Source organism: Myotis brandtii, unplaced genomic scaffold (assembly GCF_000412655.1).
Source record: "Myotis brandtii unplaced genomic scaffold, ASM41265v1 scaffold7, whole genome shotgun sequence".
NCBI classification, from domain to species: Eukaryota; Metazoa; Chordata; class Mammalia; order Chiroptera; family Vespertilionidae; genus Myotis; species Myotis brandtii.
The window spans coordinates 1,366,334-1,377,982 of NW_005370740.1; the positions used below are offsets into that span (position 1 = coordinate 1,366,334).

An 11,649-nucleotide genomic window follows, 5' to 3' on the forward strand; every position below is an offset into this window, starting at 1 on the left:
CCACGAGGAGGGGGCGGGGCTGCTCCACCACAACAACAACCCCGCCCCCACCCCGGCCCCGGACAGCTGCACGGGAAGAGAGGGGGAGGGGAGAGGGAACTGAGCGCCCCAAAAAAGAATTGTATGTAGAAGGGAGCGAGGTGCACCCTATGAACTGCTCTGAGATGCGCTCCGCTTCTCAGGTGTCTGGGGCTGAGGAGTTTAATGACTTTGATGAATAAGGACAATAAGGGTCTCTCTCCCACCCCCAACTTGGCCTTAGTGGTTACATTCTTTTAAAGGGCCCGCTGGATGGTTCTTTCTGAGGCTAGATCCTGAAAGACGCACGTGGGAGGTCAGATGTTATTGGTGCTGATGGTAGTACAGGAGAACCAGTGGACTGTGCTCAGCAGATATCTAAGGCCTAGAGAAATTAAGTGGTTTCCACGTGTTATTTAACACTTTTATTCCATCCAAGAAGCTCCTTAGGCGAAGGAGCTGGCTTTCTCCAAGGGAAGAAGGTGGATGGGGCTGGTGAAGCTGGAACTCAGTAGGATGGGGGCAGCAGGAAGGGTTGGGTAGGGGAGGCACCAATCAGCAGAGGTGTGGAAAGAGCGACCCCCTCCCATCACCCCCGGAAACGGACATGTAAGACCGCCCTAAAGAAGACAAGCTTTAAAAAAAAAAAAAAAAAAAAGACGCTCTTGGAGTCCTACAACTACCCAGGCTGCAGAAAAGCTGCCGTCACAGTGTAATGAGAAAGGTGGTGGGTGGGAAAAGGGAGATAGTCTGAGGAGTGTGTTGTGTTGGGGGTGGAGACCTGCACGCCTTAGGCTAAGAGAAGACTCTAGAACAGTGGTTCTCAACCTTCCTAATGCCGCGACCCTTTAATACAGTTCCTCATGTTGTGGTGACCCCCAACCATAAAATTATTTTCGTTGCTACTTCATAACTGTAATTTTGCTACTGTTATGAATCGTAATGTAAATATCTGATATGCAGGATGTATTTTCATTGTTACAAATTGAACATATTTAAAGCATAGTGATTAATCACAAAAACAATATGTAATTATGTATGTGTTTTCCAATGGTCTTAGGCGACCCCTGTGAAAGGGTCGTTCGACCCCCCAAAGGAGTCGCGACCCACAGGTTGAGAACCGCTGCTCTAGAAGGACGTTGAGGCCTCCACTTGAGAAATGTTTCATTCTACAGTATGTTAGAATTCTAAGCCTCAAGTGGGGAAAATCACCTCCAAAACTGACCAGAAATTTGGAAAAACTACAATGAATGCCCAGGTATTTGTACTGATCACTGCAATTTCGTATTTATTGCATTCTACTCAAGTCTCAAAGGGCCTTAGCTGGCTGGTTTCTGTATTCCACCTCTCAGACAGGAAGCACTGCCCCTGATGCTTCTCCCAAATTAATCAAGTACTTATTGAGTGACAGGTACAATCACAAAGTGTATGGTGATGAAACCAAAGATCCTCTTCTACCTTTGAGCAGTGTAAAGTCTGGAGAGAATGGCAAACGTAATGAACATTATGTGATAGATTTTGGAGTCTGGGTACTTCTCTCTCACCTCCCCTCTCTTTATTCTGGTAGTTTTAATAACCTGTTTTGTTTTTATAAGGCAGCATTTAAAAAAAAAAAAACACCCAACTTCTTAAAGAAAATGTATATTTCAGTGTATCTTTTATGAATCAACTAATCTCAAAATACTTCATCTTCTAATATTCCCCCACCCTCACCCCACCTCTGTGTAGAAACAGCCCCAAGGTTTGCAGTTTTGCTGTTTTATTACCTGGAACTATTAATTATTTAAAATTCATCCTCAAATTCTACCATATATTTTAATCTTTGACAAAAGTTAGCATACATCTAAAGAGCAGAGGGTACATTTTGGTGTGTTTCTAAAGCACAGCTACTATGTAGATATTCTATTAATAGATGAGATGTAAAAGGTGACAAGCCACTGTGGAATTAATCACATAACCTGAATTGGATGTTTTCCCCTGTTTTTCTTCATTTCCTCACATATCGGTTTGACCTTCCACACTTGCCTCTCTTTTATTAAAGGGTTACTGCTTTCCTTTAACATTTGTTTCGAATCCATTATATCCTGACTGTTCTTTCCTCACCTTCTTTTTCCTGGTTCTCCTCCGTCTTTTCATTCTTGCCTTTATCTTTTATCATTGTTAAACCTTTTTTACCTGGCCTCTTCTCACTAGCCAGCTTGGTGTCACTAGCCAGCTTCGTAATAGTGCCTAGAGAAGAACATTAACAATACTAGAAAGCATGTTTTGGTTACTCTAGTATGTTTGAATGCTGGTTATATTTCTCCCACCTCCACTTGAAGGCTACTCTGTTGTCCTCTTCCCTCTTCCACAATCCTGTAAATCACCGATTTTCAATCTTTTTCATCTCATGGCACACATAATTACTAAAATTCTGCGGAAACCAAGAAATATGTTTTTTGCCAATCTGACAAAAAAAAGATTTAATTTTGATTTATTTACAATAATAATAATAATAGTAATTACCTACCCTTTTTGCTCCAAAGTGACTTTAAAAAATCAGGTGTCTAGCCCTGGCTGGTTTGGCTTAGTGGATAGAGCATTGGCCTGTGGACCGAAGCGTCCTGGGTTAGATTTTCAGTCAAGGGCATGTACCTCAGTTGCAGGCTCCTCCCTAGCCCGGGCCCTAGTCGGGGTGCATGCAGGAGGCAACCAGTCTATGTGTTTCACATCGATGTTTCTCTCTGTCTCTCCCTCTCTCTTCCACTCTCTCTTAAAATCAATGGAAAAAGTGTCCTCCGGTGAGGATTAAAAAAATCCAAAAAAAAAAAAAAAATCAGGTGTCTATACTTGAGTATAAGGATTTGTGGTACCAAGAATTAACCAATCATATGCAACCTTATTATGTGATGTGACCAATAAGATGCAACTCTATTATATGACCTACATATTTATGGTTCAAGACAGGGCATTCACACCAGACAGCTATCATTGTGTTGGCTGTTGTCATTTTCTTTGACAATCTAAGGGAAAAGAGGTCAGTGCCTATGTAGTCAGGTATAGCATGTTTTAAGAATTCTTGTGGCACACCAGTGTGTCCCTGTACTGCTGTAAATCAACAAATCTGTCTTGGAACTGGAGGTGCCCCCCTGGTGGTGGTCACAGACTTCTCCCTGTCTCTTCCTGTGTACCTTCTTCCCCTGTGAGTGATTTGCCTTCTAACTTTTTCTTCTAAGGGCCACTTCTCAGTGTTCATATGGATAGGTACATCAACTTTAGACTTCTTTCTTTCTATACATCCTCTAACTCTGGTTCAGTTTCTATAGTTTTTCCTTGGTTTCCTCACTATGCTCTCCACTCACCCTAGCTTTCACCCACAGTCTGGAACCAATCCTGGTCCGAGCAGCTAATGACTGTTACATGTCTTGGGTCTGGCTGAAAGTGTAGCCTCCATGTTCCCTGAGTTTGGGTTCTAACTAGAATCTCACATTTTGACCCCTGCTGCTGCCTCTATTGGAACTGATACCCTGAATCTTTGACCCTGCTTTGAACATTTGTTCCACCTTTCCCTTAAGACTTAACAGCCTCAGATCTATTTTCTGACTGTGTTTCTGGCCTAATCTCCTGGAATCTAGATTGCTGACCCCAATACCTAGATCAGTGATGGCGAACCTATGACACGCGTGTCAGAGGTGACATGCGAACTCATTTTTTGGTTGATTTTTCTTTGTTAAATGGCATTTAAATATATAAAATAATTATCAAAAATATAAGTCTTTGTTTTACTATGGTTGCAAATATCAAAAAATTTCTATTTGTGACACGGCACCAGAGTTAAGTTAGGGTTTTTCAAAATGCTGACACGCCGAGCTCAAAAGGTTCACCATCACTGACCTAGATGTTAGAGCAGCCCTGGGAACCCACTCTTCAACACCAGGGGCAAGATCCTCACCTTGGATGAGCTAGCCCTAGACTCCCTCAAAGACTGTGGCACCGTCATGCTCTCTGGTTCTCCAGTGCCAAGAGATGTACAGTAGGTCCTCGGGTTACGTCAGAGATCCGTTCCTACGGCACGACATAACGTGATTTTCGCCATAAGTTGGAACCCACCTACATAAGCACCTAGTCACTCACATGGAGCACATACACAGCAGTAATGAAGTGAAACAGTAAAAAATATTTAAAAGAAAGATAACAATTCCTGACCTTTACTTGTGGTAAATAAATAATAAAAAACATAAAGCTCATATGTACATAGTCGAAATGACGGAACTTTTTTTTTTTTTTATAAATACTGTAAATGGGAGATGGCGACTTAACCACGAAACGATGTACGTCAAGTCCGACATAACCCGAGGACTGCCTATATAGGCATTTGGGCAAGGACCAGGAAACAGCAAGTTTGAACCCAGTGTGTGCTCTGAGGGCCAAGAGTTCCAGTTGTGCCAGAGGTATTGGCCAGCCTTGACTACAAAAACTAACCCTAAATCCTGCCTTTTTTTTTTTTTTTAAATGTATTTTTATTAACTTCAGAGAGGAAGGGAGAAGGAGAAAGAGAAACATCAATGATGAGAGAGAATCATCGATCAGCTGTCTTCTACACACCCCACACGGGATCAAGCCCACAATCTGGGCATGTGCCCTGACTAGGAATCAAACCATGACCTCCAGGTTAATAGGTCGATGCTTAACCACTGAACCATGCCAGCCAGGCGATCCTTTCTTCTTATTACTTTAAAAAAAATAATTCTTTATTGTTGAAAGTATTACATATGTCCCCTTTTTCCCCCCATTAGCCCCCTCCAGCCTGTCCCCGCCCCCTGCCCCAGGCCCTCACTGCCCCATTCTCTGTGTCCTTGGGCCATGCATATATGCATACAAGGTCCTTGGTTGATTACCTCCCATACACCCACCCTCCCCCGCCTTCCCTCTGAGATTCTGCACTCTGTTCCATCTGTATGTCCACTCACTTTAGAGAAGTGTCCATTTAGGTCCGTTGCCCATTTTTTAATTGGATTGTTTGTCTCTTTTTGTTAAGCTGTATGAGTTCCTTATATATTTTGAATATTAACCCTTTATCAGATGTATCATTAGCAAATATGTTCTCCCATACAATGGGCTCCCTTTTCATTTTGTTGATGGTTTCTTTTGCTGTGCGGAAGCTTTTTATTTTGATCTAGTCCCATTTGTTTATTTTCTCCTCAGTTTCCTTTGTCCTAGGAGATATACCCATAAACATATTGCTACAAGAGATGTCTGAGATTTTGTTGCCTATGATTTCTTCTAGGATTTTTATGGTTTCACAACTTACATTTAACTCTTTTATCCATTTTGAGTTTATTTTTGTGTATGGTGTAAGTTAGTGGTCTAGTTTCATTTTTTTGCATGTATCTGTCCAATTTTCCCAGACCATTTATTGAAGAGAATCTTTTGAATCTATTGCCTCCGTTGTCAAATATTAATTTAGCGTAATGGCTTGGGTCAATGTCTGGGGTCTCTGTTCTGTTCCATTGATTTATGTACCTGTTCTTGTGCCAGTACCAGGCTGTTTTGAATATGGTGGCTTTGTAGTATAATTTGAAATCTGGTATTGTGATTCCTCCAATTTTGTTTTTGTTTCTCAAGATTGCTAGAGCTATTCAGGGTCTTTTTTCATTTTATATAAATTTTTGGAGTATTTGCTCTAGATCTGTGAAATATGCTGTTGGTATTTTAATAGGGATTGCATTGAATCTATAGATTTCCTTGGGTAGTATGAACATTTTAATGACATTGATTCTACCAATCCATGAACATGGTATATTCTTCCACTTGTTTATATCTTCTTCTATCTATTTTTCAACATCCTGTAGTTTTCCAAGTACAGGTCTTTTACCTCCTTGGTTAAGTTTATTCCTAAGTATTTTAATTTTTTGTTCCAATGGTAAATGGGATTGTTTGTTTAGTTTATCTTTCTGAGAATTCATTATTGGTGTATAAAAAAGCCATTGATTTTTGGGTATTGATTTTGTATCCTGCAACATTGCCAAATTTATTTATTAAACCTAGTAGTCTTTTGATGGAATCGTTAGGGTTTTCTATGTACAGTATCATGTCATCTACAAATAATGAGAGTTTTACTTCCTCCTTTCCAATTTAGATGCCTTTTATTTCTTCTTTTTTGTCTGATTGCTGTGGCCAGGACTTCCAGTACTATGTTGAATAAGAGTGGTGAAAGTGGACATCCCTGTCTTGTTCCTATTCTTAAGGGAAATGGTTTTAGATTTTGCCCATTGAGTATGATGTTCATTATAGGTTTGTCACACATGGCCTTTATCATGTTGAGATATGCTCCCTCTATTCCAACTTTGCTGAGAGTTTTTATCAAAAATGGGTTTTAGATTTTGTCGAACACTTTTTCTGTGTCTATTGATATGATCATGTACTTTTTTTTAAAGTATCCTTATTGATTTCAGCGAGGAGGGGAGAGGGAGAGAGAGTTAGAAATATCAGTGATGAGAGAGAATCATTGATCGGCTGCCTCCTACTGGGGATTGAGCCCACAACCTGGGCATGTGCCCTTGACTGGAATTGAACCTGGGACTCTTCAGTCCCCAGGCCTTCGCTCTATCCACTGAGCCAAACCAGCGAGGGTGATCATGTAATTTTTGTCTTTCAATTTGTTTATGTGATGTATCACGTTTATTGATTTGTGAATATTGTACCAGCCTTGAATCCCTGGAATAAATCCCACTTGGTCATGGTTTATGATCTTTTTAATATATCGCTGGATCTGATTTGCTAATATTTTTTGAGGATTTTAGCATCTATGTTCATCAGGGATATTGGCCTGTAGTTCTCTTTCTTTGTAGTGTCTTTATCTGGTTCTGGAATTAGGATAATGCTAGCCTCATAATAAGAGCTTGGAAGTGTTCCTTTCTATAGATTTTTTGGAATAGTTTGAGAAATATCGTTGTTAGTTCTTTTTTGAAAGCTTGGTAAAACTCCCCTGTGAATCGGTCTGGACCTGGGTTTTTGTTTGCTGGGAGTTTTTTGATTCCTGCTTCTAAGTCCTCAGTTGTTAGGGGCCTCTTCAGGTTTTCTGATTCTTCCTGATTCAGTTTTGGAAGATTGTATTTTTCTAGGATTTTGTCCATTTCATCCACATTGTCCAGCTTGTTGGCATATAATTTTTCATAGTAGTTTCTTATAATCATTTGTATTTTTGTGGTGTCAGTGTTTACTTCTCCACTTTCCTTTCTGATTTTATTTATTTGGGTCCTCTCTCTTTGTTTCTTGATGAGTCTGGCTAATGGTTCATCAATTTTGTTTATCCTTTCAAAGAACCAGCTCTTGGTTTCATTGATTTTTGTATTGTTGTTGTTTTTTGTATTGTTTTTGTTTATTTCTGCTCTAATCTTTATTATTTCCTTTCTTTTACTTACTCTGGGCTTTTCTTGTTATCCTCTTTCTAGTTCTTTAAGTTGCAGGGTTAAATAGTTTATTGTTGATTTGTTGTTGTTGTTGTTTTTTGAGGTAAGCCTGTAGTGCTATGAACTTTCCTCTCGGGACTGCTTTTGCTGTGTCCCATAAATTTGGGGTGGTTGTGGGGTATTTGTTTCTAGGAAGTTATTTTTATGTCTTTCTTGATCTTGTTGGTAACCCATTCATTGTTTAATAACATGATATTTAGCCTCCATGTGTTTGAATGTTTTTTGGGTGTTTTTACTGTTGTTGATTTCTAATTTCTTTCCACTGTGATCTGAGAAGATGCTTGATATGATTTCAAACATCTTGAACTTATAGGGACTTGTTTCGTGTCCTAACATATAGTCTATCTTTGTGAATGATCCATGTGCATTTGAGAAGAATTTATACTCTGCAGTTTTGGAGTGAAATGTTCTATAACTGTCAATTAAATCCATCTAATCCAGTGTTTCCTTTAGAGTCACTGTTTTCTTGTTAATTTATGTCTGAAAGATGTATCCAGTGAAGTCAGCAGGGTGCTAAAATCCCCTACTATGATTGTGTTGTTATCGATCTCTCCCTTAAAGTCCTCTAGAAGTTTTTTATATATATATATATATATATTGAGGTGCTCCTATATTGAGTGCATATATGTTTACCAGGGTTATATTCTCTTATAAGATAGACCCCCCTTTAGTATTATGGAGTGACCTTTGTTGTCTCTTGTGATGGAGTTCATTTTGAAGTCTATTTTGTCAGATATGAGTATTGCTACTTCAGCTTTTTTTTCCATTTCCATTTGCATGGAAAATGTTTTTCCATCCCTTCACTCTCATCCTGTGAGTGGGTCTCCTGTAGATGGCATATAGTTGGGTCATGTTTTTGTATCCATTCAGCTACCCTATGCCTTTTGGTTGAAGCATTTAATCCATTTATACTTAAGGTCATTGTTGATAAGGATTTATTTATTGCCATTTTAATTCTGTATGCCTAGGTTTCTCTCTCTATTTCTTCTCATTACAGCCATCCCTTTAGTATTTCTTGTAATGCTGGCTTGGTGGTGACATACTCCTTTAGCCCTTTTTTGTCTGGGAAGCTCTTTATTTCACCATCTATTTTGAAGGGTAGCCTTGCTGGATATAGTAATATTGGTTTCAGATCCTTGATTTCCATTACCTTGAGTACTTCAGGACAGTCCCTTCTGGCCTATAGAGTTTCTAATGAGAAATCAAGTGTCAGCCTTATAGGAACTCCTTTGTAGATAACAGTTTGCTTTTCTCTTGCTGACTTTAAGATTCTCTCTTTGTCTTTAATTTTTGGCATTTTAATTATGATGTGTCTGAGCGTGGGCCTCTTTGGGTTCTTCTTGCTTGGGGTTCTCTGTGCCTCCTGAACTGGTGTGACTTTTTCCTTTACCAGGCTAGGGAAGTTTTCTGTCATTATTTCTTCAAACACCTTCTCTGTTCCTTTGTCCCTTTTTGTGTCTTCTGGCACACCTGCTATTCGAATATTGTTACGTTTCACATTGTCCCACAGCTCCCTTAAGCTGTCCTCCTGTTTTTTATTTATTTTTTCTTTTTGGTTCTCTGATTAAGTGATTTTTTCCCACCCTGTATTCTAATTCACTGATTCGATCCTCAACTTCCCTAATCTGCTGTGTATTCCTTCCAATGTGTTCTTTATTTGTGCTATGTAATTTCTGTTTTCATAGTTACTATATCTTTTCTAATGCTGTTGAGCATCTTTACCATCATTATTCTGAACTCTGTATCAGATAAATTTCTTATCTCCATATCATTTATCTGTTTTTCTGGAGAATTCTCTAGTTCTTTCACTTGGGGGTTGTTTCCTTGTCTCTTCATTTTGGCTGCCTGTTTTGGTTTGTGACTTTGTATTAGGTAGATCTGCTACACCTGTTAATCTCTAGTGCAGGACAGTGTCAGACGCTGTTTCTAATTAGAGCAGATGAAGACTCAAAACCTCCAGAGACCACCTCTGCTACAGACAGATAGGATTTTGTCTTTAATTGCCTCAGGCAATCATCCACAGGTTTGGCAAGAGTTTTTCTCAACAGGGTGGGGCAATTGCTTCTCTCTGGATGCTAATTGTTATTCTCAGTCTCTTAATGGGCCTCAGCAACTCCACACCATGGGGCAAGGTGTTTTCCAATAGGGTGGATCAATTGTCTTCCTCCAGGCAAGGTTGCCTGCATAGCAAATGTCTGCATGAGAAAGATGACTTCCACTGCATGAGGAAATGACTCAATACAGGAAACCGGGGTGTCTGCTTTTTGAGCTCTAACCGCAGAGTCCCTGATCCTGGCTTCTGCTCACAGAAATCTAGTCCCTTCTGCCCTCGTTTTGCTGGAGCACAAGGTGGGTGGCTGCACAGGGAGTTTTGTGCATTGGCCCTTTAAGAGGGTGCCTGCATTTCTAGTCATCTGTCCCTGGCAGACAGCAACCCTGCTGCTTTTCACAGCCAGAGGTTATGTGGTACCCTTCTCAGTTCTGGTGCTCTCTGCTGGGGGGACCAGCTTGGGGATTAGACCCCAGAGTCCTCAGTGGCACCCCCCCACAGCTGAGATATCTTTCCAGAACTTCAGTGGCTATCTATGGGAGCCCTGGCAGCCCTTTCACATCTCTGTCCCTCCTACCAGTCTCTATGCAGTCTCCACTTTTAGTCCTTAGTTATCTGGGTTCTCTCTAGTGAGTCTTCTGTTGATTATTCAGGAAGTTTTTCTGTATTTTAGTTGTAATTCTAGTTTGGTCCTCTGAGGGTGTCCATGCAGCATTCACTTACTCTGCTGCCATTTTTAATCTTCTTTTCTTCTTATTAAAAAGATTTTGAACTCTGGCAAAAAAAAAAAGAGTGCCAAGAAGCAATTCTCTTTCATATATACATCCTTCAGTTCCATATTCTCTTCTAATTAAATGGCTTCAATTTGAAAAGATACACAATAAGTTCTCTGATCCCACAGATTATCTTGAAGAGGGTGCCCAAAGTCAAGAATCTTAAAAGGACAACCTGGATTTGGTTTGGACCTTATCCAATAGAAGATAGAATTTTTAAAATATTTTTTAATTTATTGATTAGAGAGAGAGAGGAAGGGAGAAAGAGAGAGACAGAGAGGCAAACATTTATTTGTTGTTCCACTTATTTATGCAATCATAGGTTGATTCTTGTATGTTTCCTGACCAGGGATTAAACCAGCAAACTTGGTGTATCAGTTGGTGTATCTAACCAACTACCTGGACAGAGCCGAAGATGGAATTTTTTATTCTGGAAATTTTGAACAGTTTCTATAGGAAAAGGTTAAAGTCAATGGAAAAACTAGATAGCTTGGGAATGTTGTTCACTTTGAATGCTTCAAGAATAAAATCACAGTTGTTTCTGAGAAACAGTTCTCTAAAATACATTTAAAATATCTTATCAAGAAATACCTTAAGGGAAGAACCAAGATAGCGGTGTAAGGTACAGACCTGTGTGTGCTGCCTCCCACAACAACATTGAAAATACCAACTATAAGACAAAACAGCTATCATTCAGAACCATGGGAAAGCTGGCCCAGTGGAAGTTCTACAACTGGAAGGAAAGAAAGAAGAGCATTGAGACTGAGTAGGATATGCAGAGGCGCCAAGAACAGAGGTACAGAGTCGCGCGCCAGGCGGGCTGCAACTGGATGCGCGGTTTTTTTCAATCGAAAGGGGTTACAAACTCTCGAATCCAATGAGCTTGTTTGGGGCGGGATTCTAAGGTCCCAGACCACTACGGGGAGAAGTGGGACAGCCTTGCAGTGGGTTGGAAATCTAGGGCGGCTTTCTCACGGAGCTGCTTGCTGGCACTCGGGGACGCGGAGACGCAGAGTCGCAGAGAGGTGAGGAGTCCTGGAGAGGTGAGGAGTCGCGGAGACGCCATTGCTGTTTGCTCTGCCCTGGTGATTCCCTGAGACCCCGCCCTACTCAATTTACATCCCCGCCCAAGCTGTGCCAGTGGCACAAATGGAACCACCTGCGCTTTTGCAGCTTAACCCAACAAACTGCAGATTTCAACTCCTCGCACCCATAAGGGACACACTCAAGAAGCAGAATCAGGTTCGGAGGAAGCCGGAACTGGACCCGGCTGGGCTGGCAACATGGAACCGCTGTACCAGCAAACGCACAAACAGGTCGACCAGATCCAGTCTCACATGGGACGCCGGGAGATGGC

General features: G+C 40.7%; 1 pseudogene; it reads left to right on the forward strand.

The window, feature by feature from the left end:
- Window positions 1-11,649, forward strand: part of LOC106724053 — a 34,328-nt pseudogene that overhangs the window by 21,942 nt on the left and 737 nt on the right.